Source organism: Marmota flaviventris, chromosome 3 (assembly GCF_047511675.1).
Source record: "Marmota flaviventris isolate mMarFla1 chromosome 3, mMarFla1.hap1, whole genome shotgun sequence".
NCBI classification, from domain to species: Eukaryota; Metazoa; Chordata; class Mammalia; order Rodentia; family Sciuridae; genus Marmota; species Marmota flaviventris.
In genome coordinates, this window is record NC_092500.1 from 127708688 (window position 1) to 127722367 (window position 13680).

The window sequence follows — 13680 nt, forward strand, 5'->3', positions numbered from 1 at the left end:
CATAAAAATAAAATAAAGATATTGTGGGGCTGGGGTTGTGGATCAGCAGTAGAGCCCTTGCCTAGCAAGTTCAAGGCCCTGGGTTCAATCCTCAGCATCACATAAAAATAAATAAACAAAATAAAGGTATTGTGTACAACTAAAAAATAAATATTAAAAAAGAGATTGTGTCCATCTATAACTAAAAAATAATTATTAAAAAAAGAAAGATATACTGTCATTTGTAGCAAAAAAAAAAAAAAATGGAACTAGAGGAAATCATGGCAAGCAAAATATACCAGAGAGAGGAAGAAAGTATCTTATTTTCTGACCTATTAAAAAAAAAGTATGTGAAAAGGTTAGCCTGAATGTAAAATTGTGATTACTAGCAACTGGGAAATCTGCTGGGGTGGAGGAGGTGGAAGAGAAGATATGGATATGATCAGTGCAGGCTGTATGGGTTTAAGAAAATATCACAGGGAATCCTATTAATAGGATTCAATAGGATTTAACCAACACGATTAATGTGTTGATTAAAATTGATATTTTTGAAGAAAATTTAGAATTAAAAAATAAAATCGCTGGAAGTATTCAATACCTGATTTTTTTAAAAAATTACATTGTGAAACACCGACAAACCAAGACACATGGAGGCATAATGAAGATCTTGCAGACACAGTTGCCAAGTTTGAAGGTTCCAGGACCTGTGCCCTTTGAATATGACCAATCCTGACAATGATTGACTTCCTGATAGGGTTCTTGGAGGGTTGTGGGGGCAACAGCCCAGTGAATAACCAGAGCCCCAAATCTCAGGCCCTGTTCTTGGAGAAAAAGACTGGTCTCCAGGAAGAGTATGCAAATGCTGCTGCAGGGTACTGTCCATGCAACAGAAACCATCTTGAAGGTGCCCAAGTTCCTGCAGCAGCTGCAGCAGTAAAACCTGGGCCTGGGTTCAGAAGGTGAGCAGGAGAAATGTATGCATCACCAAGGTTGCTGCACCAAGGCCAGCCTGAAGCACTTCAGAGAAAATAAGAATCTGTAGTTCCCACCTGCTGTGCTTTTGCATTTTGCACCTTCCCCATAAGCAGCAAGAACCCAGAGCTTAGGGATGGTGGGCTGTGACAACACCCCCTCTACACACAGCATCACAATTCTTCTAGTTCTTGAACAATGACTGTGTGACCCAAATTAATGGATCCACCTCTTGGTGAGAATCCAGGCAGAACATAACACCAAAAATAATGACATGGAGCCAAATTTGTTTGCAAATGGAGAATTGCTCCCAAAGCCCTGCTGTCTGCCAGAGCAAGCTGCAGTTTATTTGGAATGCATGACCTGGTCCAGAAAAGACATCATCACAAACGTGGGTGGGGACTTTCCTGCACAAGGAAGTCTGACAACATGCTTCCTTATACTTTCCTTGTTATGGAAATGAGGCTTTGATTTTTCCCTGCATGGAGATTTTAGTATTACAATGAAGTAAAGTCCCACTATCTGTCACTAATGCATGCTCCTTTAGGACAGATTGGGTAATGCTACTTCTGAAAAACAATTTTTAGAAGATTTGTTATAAAAACAGTTTTACCTCATGAATCTGGGAGACTGAATAGGGACTGTATTCATCTAGTGTTCTCAGGTTTCTGCTGGGAAGTCAGCAGCATCTCCACTTGTCAGGCTGCCCCTCTGCTAACATCTGCAGCACAGCTCCGATCCTGAAAGCAGACACTACTCTATGCCCTCGATTATAATGCATTAATAAAAATATGCTAGGAAAAAAATTTTAATGGCTGAGGTTTTGGCTCAGTGGTAGAGCTCTTGCCTAGCATGTTTGAGGCAAAGGGTTCAATCCTCAGTACAACATTAAATAACAGTAAATAAGATAAAGATATTGTGTCCATCTACAACTAAAAATATGTATTTTTAATTTAAAAAAGCATTTTGACTGTTTTTACATGAAGAACTGATAAATTTTAGAGGAGACAAATATGTTTAACGTGATTTAAACACCACACTACGCATACATATGTTAAAACATTACATTGTACCCCATAATATGCACAATTTAATTATTTATGTATCATTTAAAAATAAATTTAAAATTTTAAAATAAAATATTCTGATTGTGGAATGTGATAGACACCATCATCCACAGTACATGTATGAAGACATGAATTGGTGTCAACACCTTTATATACAACCAGAGAGGAAAAATTGTGCTACATACATGTAATAAGGATTATAATGCATTCTGTTGTCATTGATTCTTTTTAAATCAATAAAAAAACAAACCAGAAAATTTCTACTTATTTCATCCTTTATGGATCTTGTGATTGTGGCTTTAGGGAGCCAATAAATAATACCCCTCTCTTCCCTTGTCCCTACCCAAATAGATGCATGCATATAACAGACATCACACATGGACTTCATTATTGACAAAAGCTAGAATGTAGGATTTGGCTTAAATTTCCAAACTTGATAAATTTTCAAACATTTTACCCTGTATGAAATTTACCCAGACAGTGTTGGACAACTCTTTGCCACTCCTGCAGAGACACTCAGTTTCTATTTCAATCAGTACTTATTAAGTGAATACTTGGGGCCAGATACTGTTATGTCTGAGGATTCAACAGTGAGCAAATCAAAATACCTGCACTCAAGGAGTTTACATTGTAATTGATAGGGAGGAAACATTTTAAAAATTAGACACCACAGCACACATATTAATGGACAATATTCACAACACTGTCAATTCCAAATGCTGGCAAGGAAATATAACAATAGGAACTCTTTGATTCATGGCTGGTCAAATGCAAAATGATAGCCACTTTGGAAGACAGTTCTCAGTATAGTCTTAACACCCAAGTCAACAAGAGTATTCCTAGGTGTTAACAAAAATGAACAGAAAACATGTGTACACAAAAACCCACACAAGAGGCCAAATAAAAACTTCATTCCTAAGTGTTAAACATTAGAAGCAATCAACATGTACTTCAATGGATGAATAAACTGTGGTAGAATATTTTCTGCAATAAAAAGAAATGTCAACAGGCCATAAAATAAAATGGAGGAAACTTAAGTGCACTTTACTAATGGTAAGAAGACATTGGAAAAATCTGTGTAAGATCCAAATTATGACAACCTATAAAAGACAAGAGCATCAAAATCAGTAAATTCCAGGAGTTGTCAGGAAGAAAAGGATAGTAACTAAAACATAGAGAAATTTTAGGGCAGTAATACCATTCTCTATAATACTGTGGTGTGAATACATTCCATTCCTGAGCACATTTCTAAGAAAAATAAATGCAGAGTTACACAAAAAGACATGTAAAAGAAAAAGCTTTATTCAGAATAGATAAGATATAGAAATAATTCAAAGCTTACCCAACAGCAAATCAGATAAACAGATCATGTTACAAATCATGTTACAATGAAAGACAATTCCATAAAAAATTGAATCTACCAATGAAAAATATAAAAAACTTAGGAGAATCTTACAAACATATTGAGATAAAGAAAGTAAAAAGAAAAAGCAAACTTTATTATCTGTTTAATATGGAATTTGAAAAGCAGGAATCACAACACTGCACTCATACAGTCAGGACAAGGAACATTGGGCAATGCTAGAAATCTTTATTGTAGATAATCATGGTGGTTACAGGTTTGCATACACTTGCCAAAATCATGGAACTATACTCAGAAAGTGTGTGCCTTTTACTTATGTAAACTATATCTCAATAAAATCTAGTCACTAAATATATTTTCTTAAATCCATCAGGACTCAATCTGACAAATAATTTGAAATTTATTAGTCTTCACAATAAAACTTCACAGTAGGCTATGCTGTTAAAATAGTCAATTCATTGACCCAAAAAGAATTTAAATAACCAGGTCCTTTCCATGGCTCTACTCTGCCATCCATGGTATTTCTATCATTTGAAGGCTAGTTCCCCTCATGGTTACAGTATGACTGTCAGTTGTGAACAGGACCTTTCATGTTCATTAGGAGAAGGAGATTCCCTCCCTGATGCCTTTGAAATGAGGAAGAAGCAATTTCTTAGCAGGACTAAAAATTAATGCTATTCCTAAACCAACTACTAGTATGATTGTTGACTTGGATTACTCCATGTTCACTCACAGCATCCCAAGTCACAGGAGCTTCAAGAAGGAAAGTGTGACTTTAAACAACATTGAAATATTGTTTTTGAGGAAGAAGGGATGCATAGACAACAAACATGAACCACAATCCTTAAAGGTGGTTCCTCATTTTAAAAATTTCATTTACAACATTTTTAACTTCTCCAAAGCACTTCATCCAAAATTTTATTACACAATATTTCATCAAAACTTTACTTTGAACAATTGCTTCAATACAGCTTGACTGTGCCTCATTATTTCTTCTGTCCTTGAATGATGAGGCTCATCCCCAGCAAGTGTGCACTACTGATGATTTCTATATAGGCAAAGAAAGGACTATGAATCGATTTTAGTCAGCTTTTTTGCTTCTGTGACCAAAATACCTGACAAAAAAAAAAATTAGAGGAGGAAAAGTTCATCTGGGGCTCATGTTTTCAAAGGTCAGTCCATAGATGGCCAGCTCCCACTGCTCTGGGCCTGAAGTGAAATAGACCATCAGAGAACAAAAGTGTAGAAGAGGAAAGTGGCTCAGAGCATGCCCACCAGGAAGCAGAGAGGGAGAAAAAAAAACAGAATCATCCCACAACAACAAAATACCCACCTCAAAGGCACACCCTCAATGACTCACCTCTTTCAGCCACACCCTACATGCCTACATTTACCATTTATTTTGTCCCTATCAGGGGATTAATGCACTGATTAGGTGAAGGCTCTCATATCCCATCATATCAACTCTAAACTTTCTTTCATTGTCACACACATGAGCTTTTAGGAGACACCACATATCTAAACTGTAACATAATCCATGTTTTAGAATTAAAATCATCTGAATAAAATTTACACCAAAAGGGCTCTGGAGGGTGGTGAGTTGCAGCAAATAACCACCTTCAGAGAAATCAGCCAGCTTCAACATTATCATTTCTACAAAATGATAGTTGTGTGAAAGTATTCTCCCCAGTACTGAACATTCTACCCAAAATCTTAGTGGCTTAAAACCATAACTACTATATTACTTCTTATAATTCTTTTCAGTGATTAGTACTCAGTAGGATGGTTTCTGATTCTATACCGCTCTTTAAACATAAACCTCACATAAAACCTGTTCACACACATTGATGTAAAGATGCTCTAGAGAAAAATAAGTAAAAGACACAGAAACACACTCATACAACACAAGGTAGAGTGAGGAGAAGAGTTCCAGCACTGGCTGGACACAGGATTCAATATTTCACTCTCTTAATTGAGACAGTCAAAGGCATTTTTAGTAAAATGTACCATTTTAAAACTCTGTACCATCATTATGGTACAGAAATAATATGGAGTAAACTCATTGTACATAAAGTAAAAGTCCCTCAGAATTATTGTACTCAGTGCTCAGTAGGAAGTAAACTGATAAGTTCTATATGCAACACTAATATTTCCTCAAAAGTGGAATAGTTAACCACATACCTAAATGTCTATGGAATGTCTTTCATAAAGAAGAATTTATGAGCTACCTCTAGAATAATGAATGCAAATCCAAGCACATGTCCATGAAAAGTGTTGATTCATAAGTAGATCTTCATCATTTCACAAACTGACCGGTGTCTATGTTTACAAGGTACATCATTCCAGCCCCATTGTAAAGATGTAGGACGATGATTTATTTCAACACAATGCTCTTCACTATGACTTGGCTCACCTGGATGCCAGAATCTGAAACAGAGAAAAAGGATGAAGTTATTCTTCCAAGACTTCTTTTAAAGGGGATAGAGTCAGTGATAGGGTCAGAGGCTGGGATAGAACTTTGTGGAAGTCAGGGTCAGATATGCCCAGACCAACCCTTCCCTATTCTCATGCAGCATCTCCACCAACACCTCTTGCATTTATCTTGAAAATTGTGCCCTCATCATTCATATTTTCTCATACCTTATTGCATTAAGCATTTGACTAAAGTTACCCATGGGCTCTCTTCTAAACATAGGCCCTGTTGCCAGGAGACTGTCAATCCATGGGGCTTTCTTATATGATGAAGAGAAGTCACCATGGTCCCATGTATCAATATAGGCTCCCCCCCCCCCTTTTTAATGGGATGATTTTGAATCTGGAGAACAAGTTAAATCTCTAGATCTTCTAATTTTTCCAGTTCTCTAAGTCAAATAATTTAATTTCTTAGATTATCAGTTTGCCCATCTAAAAACTGGACCAGAGTAACAGCACTATATATTTCACAAAGAAGATATAAAGATTAAAGGTGGAAGTACACAAATGTATTTAAATGCATTTAAAGATTACAGAAATATGAGATATTGTAATAGTATCCAAATTTAGGATTTTAGTTTTATGAGAAATATTAAATCACAATAATCCATAATGATCTTTAAAAACATGAATTTTTATTACAGACTAAATAGAGATTTTAAAAGCAAAGTAGAATCCACCTGGTTCTAAAGACTATTGTTGGATGACATTAGCTGAACTATCTATACTCACCAAATTCAATTTCCTCAATTCTATAATAGAAAAAATAATGTGTGCCTCCTAGGGTTCTGTGATAATTTAATAAGGCAATAAAATTGATTAAATATGTGTGTAACATGACAAGAGTGAGCTGTTTTACTTTCAGAACTGATGCTGGAACACTCTAAACTTCCTGCATGATCCAGGACCCAGGATTCCTTTATCTAATTCTGTACTCACGTGGCACTTTGGTTGTATGGGGTCTGATCAACCCATTGCCATTGTCCTTGACCATCTGGATCTGATAGCCCCACAAAATAAGCAGCTTTTTTATCCATATTCTGAGTGAGGAAATCCTAAAGGAAAAGAAAAAGAAAAGAAGTCATAGGCTTTAGATACTCAGCTTGAACTGAGTTGTTTTTAAATTTTTTTAATTTGCCAAATCATGCTATGTACTGGTATTAATAAAACAGAATGAAGTCCACACTCATGTGTAAATATAATTTCCAATAAAAATATTTTTAAAAGAATTTTGGTGGGCTGAGGATGTGGCTCAAGCTGTAGCGCACTCACCTGGCATGTGCAGTATGCTGGGTTCAATTCTCAGCACCACATAAAAATAAAATAAAGATGTTTTGTCCACCTAAAACTAAAAACTAAATATTAAAACTCTCTCTCTCTCTCTCTCTCTCTCTCTCTCTCTCTCTCTCTCTCTCTCTCTCTTTCTTTAAAAAATGAATTTTGGAGATTTATTTCATCTTTATTATTTTAATTGTAAAATCTCTCGGATAACATGATAACTAGATACATATACACAGTGCAAAATGATCAAATTGGCATAGTTAACATTTCCATCTTCTTTATATCTTTTTAAAGATTTTACTAACAACTAATAATTATACATACTTAAAGGTACAGGGTGATTTTTTGGTCATATTGCTATTTATGGTCATACAGAAATAAAAACAAAAGGAGATGGTTTAGGAAGAACCATATGGGGACCTCAGAACTGCAGATCTTTGAGCACAAAAGGATCAAAGACATCATCTGTGAGCCTTAATTTATTAAATATAGAAGCAATTCCTACCTACAACCATATTGAATTCTCATCTCAAATTCAACTTCCCTCATTTCTGCACTCTAAGAACATTCTTCAAAGTTGTACAGGAGAAAATCCTTACAAATTTAATCATTTTTTCATTATATCATGAATTTCTTTCTTTTTTTTCTTTTGGTACCCGAAATTGAACCCAGGAGTGCTTAACCACTGAGCTACATCCCCACCATTTTTTTAATATTTATTTTTTAGTTGTATATCAACATGATATCTTTATTTTATATGTATATGGTTCTCACAATCGAATCCAGAGCCCCTCACATGCTAGGCGAGTACTCTACCACTGAGCCACAAACCCAGTCCCCAAGCACAATTTCTTTTTTTTTTACTCTAGGCTCAGCTTTATGAAATTCAAACATTTTGTCAAATAAACTCTGAATTAAGAAAAAATAGATAAAATATTACACATATAATTGAAGCTTCCCAAGTACCCCACCACAATTGGCCTTCTATATTTAAAATTTATTATTACATTTATGTATATACACAATAAATAACTACAACATTATTTCTCATGGTTTCAATATTCTATGCATAGTATCATTATGAAAATTGTTTTTATATTAATGTTATATTTTTGACATTGCTTGTCTTTCTATGTTGTCATGATAAGTAACCCCAAATTATTTTTTTTCATTTTTGTTTGTTTTTTAATTGATTTTATTTTTTAAATACACAACAGTGGAATGCATTACAATTCTTATTAAATATATATACCACAATTTTTCCTATCTCTCTATATAAAGAATGTTGACACCAATTCGAGTCTTCATACATGTACTTTGGATAATGATGTCCATCACATTCCACTGCCCTTGCTAATCCCCTGCCCCCTCCCTTTCCCTTTCTCCCCTCTCCCTTATCTAGAATTCATCTATTCATCCCATGATCCCCCTCCCTACACCACTATGAGTCAGCCTCCTTATATCAGAGAAAACATTTGGCATTTTTTTTTTTTGGGGGGGGGTGGCTAACTTCACTTAGCATTAGCAAAAGATGTTTTAAAATGCTTCTAAGAATAGGTGACTAGAATGGGTGGGCCATATATTCATCTATTTTTTTAATTTTTATTGTTGGTTGTTCAAAACATTACATAGTTCTTTTTTTAATTTTTATTGTTGGTTGTTCAAAACATTACATAGTTCTTGATATATCATATTTCACACTTTGATTCAAGTGGGTTATGAACTCCCATTTTTACCCCGTATACAGATTGCAGAATCACATCAGTTACACATCCATTGATTTAGATATTGCCATACTAGTGTCTGTTGTATTCTGTTGCCTTTCCTATCCTCTACTATCCCCCCTCCCCTCCCCTCCCCTCTTCTCTCTCTACCCCCTCTACTGTCATTCATTTCTCCCCCTTGTATTATTTTTCCCTTTCCCCTCACTTCCTCTTGTATGTAATTTTGTATAACCCTGAGGGTCTCCTTCCATATCCATGCAATTTCCCTTCTCTCTCCCTTTCCCTCCCACCTCTCATCCCTGTTTAATGTTAATCTTCTTCTCATGCTCTTCGTCCCTACTCTGTTCTTAGTTACTCTCCTTATATCAAAGAAGACATTTGGCATTTGTTTTTTAGGGATTGGCTAGCTTCACTTAGCATAATCTGCTCTAATGCCATCCATTTCCCTGCAAATTCTATGATTTTGTCATTTTTTAATGCAGAGTAATACTCCATTGTGTATAAATGCCACATTTTTTTTATCCATTCGTCTATTGAAGGGCATCTAGGTTGGTTCCACAGTCTTGCTATTGTGAATTGTGCTGCTATGAACATCGATGTAGCAGTGTCCCTGTAGCATGCTCTTTTTAGGTCTTTAGGGAATAGACAGAGAAGGGGAATAGCTGGGTCAAATGGTGGTTCCATTCCCAGCTTTCCCAGAAATCTCCATACTGCTTTCCAAATTGGCCGCACCAGTTTGCAGTCCCACCAGCAATGTACAAGAGTACCCTTTTCGCCACATCCTCGCCAGCACTTGTTGTTGTTTGACTTCATAATGGCTGCCAATCTTACTGGAGTGAGATGGTATCTTAGGGTGGTTTTGATTTGCATTTCTCTGACTTCTAGAGATGGTGAGCATTTTTTCATGTACTTGTTGATTGATTGTATGTCCTCCTCTGAGAAGTGTCTGTTCAGGTCCTTGGCCCATTTGTTGATTGGGTTATTATCTTATTGTCTAATTTTTTGAGTTCTTTGTACAATTTCTTATATTTCAATTAGGGACAGGATCTAGCTACATTATGGAGCATTGCTTTGAACTTGAGATCCTCCTGCCTCAGCATCCCAAGCCTCTGGGATTACAAGCATGCACACAACAACCAGAATTTCACAAATTCTTAAAATTTTATTCCTGGTTGCTGACTTTGAGTCTCCTGATTTAACTTTGTCCATTCAAATTAATTCTCCTTTCTGTTAAATAGTTGATACTTAAGAAAATAGTTATATATTGAAAGAGCAACTGCTGGTGTAAGCAGAAACATTTTCATCCTTTCACTAAACCCCCAGGTCCTACATGTTGAATGCCACAATTTCCTTGGGGGTAGGTTAGTTACACTGAAGAAGGTACAAGTTGTGGAATGTGAAGGCTGAGGGAGCCTCTCCTATCTGTCTTATGGAAAGTCTTCTGCCACAGCATCAATATCCCCTCTTAGCAAAGACATGTACAAAGGTCAGACAGGCTCATGACTCCATTGTCCCTTAGAAAGTACCTGCTCTTCCTTGCTGTTGATCACCACCAGGTGAGCCTCCATTCTAGAGCAGTTCTCTTGACTCTCCTTCCAAGATTTTGCATCAGTAGAAAAAAAAGTAGCAACAGGAACTAAATGACTTCCAATTCTTTGGGCAACAGCTCCAGACTTTTCCTTTATTGGTAAGAAGGGCAAATAGGTGCATTATATGAATGTGTATTTTTAAAGTGTGTGTATTATTAAATTTACAGACCAAGGGAAACAGCATGAAAGCTGCAACTCTCATATTCACCCAGATATAACAAGGAGACCCCTTTCCTCAGGTGTCAAGGAGCCAAGTTGCCTCAAGCAGGCAATAATGTGTCAAGACCCCTTTCATCTGCTGAACTGGTATCAGGGGGAAAAAAAGCTAAAATATAATATTGAAATAAAACCTAGACCCCAAAACCTCAAAATAGAAATATCCAGGTTTCAAAAAAAATTTAATCATATCAAGGAGCAGAAAATTCTCAATTTTAGTAAAAAAAAAATTATAATCAATAGCCATAAAAAATAGACAATAAAAATGTTACGATTATCTGACAAAGATTTTAAAGCAACCATGATAAAAATGCTTCAAAAAGAAGATACAAACAATCTTGAAACAAAGTAAAAGCCCAAAGTAACTTAGAGAATCCCTGCATCAAATTTTTTTAAAAAGGGGGGAGGGGGCTGGAATGTGGCTCAGGGGTTTGGCAGCCCAAGCTTCAACCTCTGGTACCCACACAAACCACCATTGCCAAAAAACAAGCAAAGGAATGCTGACTCATAATGGCAATAGGAGGTGGTGGGGGGAGAAGGGGAGATCATGGGAATAATGGAGGAACTTTAGATAGGGCAAAGGGGAGGGAGGGAAAGGGAGGGGCAAGGGAGTAGGAAAGTTGGTAGAATGAGTTAGACATTATTACCCTAAGTACATGTATGAAGACACAAGTGGTGTGAAAATACTTTGTGTGCAATCAGTGACTTGAAAAATTGTGCTTTCTCTGTGTAATATGAAATGAATTGCATTCTGCCATCATGTATAACAAACTAGGATGAATAAATAATTTAATAAAAAAATTAAAAAGTAGACTCAACAAAAAACAGAAGATGTAAAAAATGGAAATTTTATCATTGAAAAATTTAATAACATTTAAAAGCCTAGCAGATTTCCTTTGGCCTCCTTCTGACACTCCTTTCTGATTCTTCAGCCTAAAAGTTACCCAGATCAAATTTTGGACTTATCAAGCCCCCACATTTCCATGAATCAAGTTCTTAAAATAAATATCCATATTCACATGGCTTCTGTTCCTCTGGAGAGCACTAACATAATACACCACCCTAATAAATGGGAGCATGACTCCTCCATCATAAAACATTAGCTGCACTTAGCAACCACCTTATGAACTGTACAGTGTGGGAATAGGAGAGGGAAAAGTAGCTTCACAATGAGAAACCTGACAAACACCACTTCAGGTGATCAAGTTCAGCATCAGAAGTCAACATTCACTTTGATAATATATACCCTTGAAATAATGTGATGAATAGCATTTTATATATGTGACCTTCCTCCCCAAAACAAATAATCCCCCTATAATCATTGAAAAAACATCAAATTTTAACACCGAGACAAACAATAATATACAGAATATTATTCTCCCACTAAATTTCAGAGTCATCTAACAAGAAAGATCTGAAGAAATATCATAGCAAAGAGGAAACTAAAGAGATATGACAAACCAATGGAAAGCAGAGGACTGTACAGGATTAGAATATAGAAAAAGAATGAGTTAAAAATTGGGAAAATCAAGAATTTTGGGCTAAGGAAGTGGATCAGTGATAGAGTCGTGCCCACCATGTTTGAAAACCTGATTTCAATTTCTACTACCAAAGGGAAAAAAATCATGAATATTGGTTCATTTTTTGTAACAAATGTTACTTAGGAATAGGATAATAATAATGGGCACTGTGTGTGCAAAGTAGGCTTAAAATACAATATTTTAACATTATCTGCTCAGTTTTTCTGTCAATTTAAAAATGTTTTAAAACACCCTATTTAAAGGTTAAAAAAATTCACATTCCCAATAATATATTCATCTTCATTTTTATCAAATTTTTTAACATGTGAGAAAAACACTAGCCTTGCAGAAACCTCAGAAAGAAGAACAGTCTGAAGAGATACAATAACAATATATCCTTTTTCCAAATCCAGCTTCACATGGACAACTTTAAATATCCATATAAAAATGTGAGATTCTGGGCTGGGGCTGTAGCTCAGTGGTACAGCACATGCCTCATATATGTGAGGCACTGGGTTTGATCCTCAGCACCACATAGAAATCAACAAATAAAAATATTGTGCACATCTACAACTAAAAAATTAAGAAAGAATGTTAGATTCTATGATTCTACACTTGTAGCTTAGAATCACCATGAAACTCCACTACTTAGTGTGTTCTACCTGGAAATCAAAAATACTGATTTGGGAATCTTACATACTACAGTCAGCAACTGAATTCTAGGCACATGAAGTTTTACCTTCCATGGTTGAATTGATTGTTACACACTCCAGATTTGTGTGAATCATTGCTTTTATAAATCTTTTATAATTTTTGTCTTCAAGCAGCTGAGAATTTTTATGAAAAAAAGCTGGAAAATAGAATAAAACCAATCATTTTTCTGGTAGCATTAGGTCATTGCTCTTTACATTGCTTCCTTGCATTCTATGGACAAAATCTACACATGTCCAATTTCCTAAATGGACAGAGCCTGACAGAAAAAGTTTCCCCATGACCCCTCAGTCAATGGAATTCTAATCCTACTGCTTTGGAAATATTAGGTATCTCCAGGAATAACTAAAAGATGAGGAGTTGAAAGAAGATGTGAAAGTTCCATTATAATGCGATCTGAAGGATGTTATCCATAGTCTTCATCCAGAGTTAACCCAATATGCAAACAAAGGCTAAATTTTGTGGGATGGAAATGGAAATTATTTAAGAAGGTACACAACCTGGTACTTTGCAGGAAGGAAGAATTTGCTAATTTTAACCAATTCTGGGTGATCTTAAAGAACAGAAAAAATGTTTTTCAAAAACCCAAAGATTGACCAAGAGGACATTGTTCTTCATCTCTTTTGTGTGTCTCTCCCAATTTATAACCAACTCACCCCCACCTCTAGAAGTTGGATTTTCTGGGCAGCAGTAGTATCTCAGTATCACAGCACTTGCCTAGAATATGCAAGGCCTTGGGTTAATAAACACTACTGCAAGAAATTAAATTTCCTCTTTCCCTCTAAC

At 35.8% G+C, this 13680-nt stretch overlaps 1 pseudogene; it reads right to left on the reverse strand.

The window, feature by feature from the left end:
- Positions 1 to 5579: 5579 nt before the first annotated feature.
- Positions 5580 to 13004, reverse strand: LOC114081191 (C-type lectin domain family 4 member A-like; annotated as a pseudogene).
- Positions 13005 to 13680: the final 676 nt, after the last annotated feature.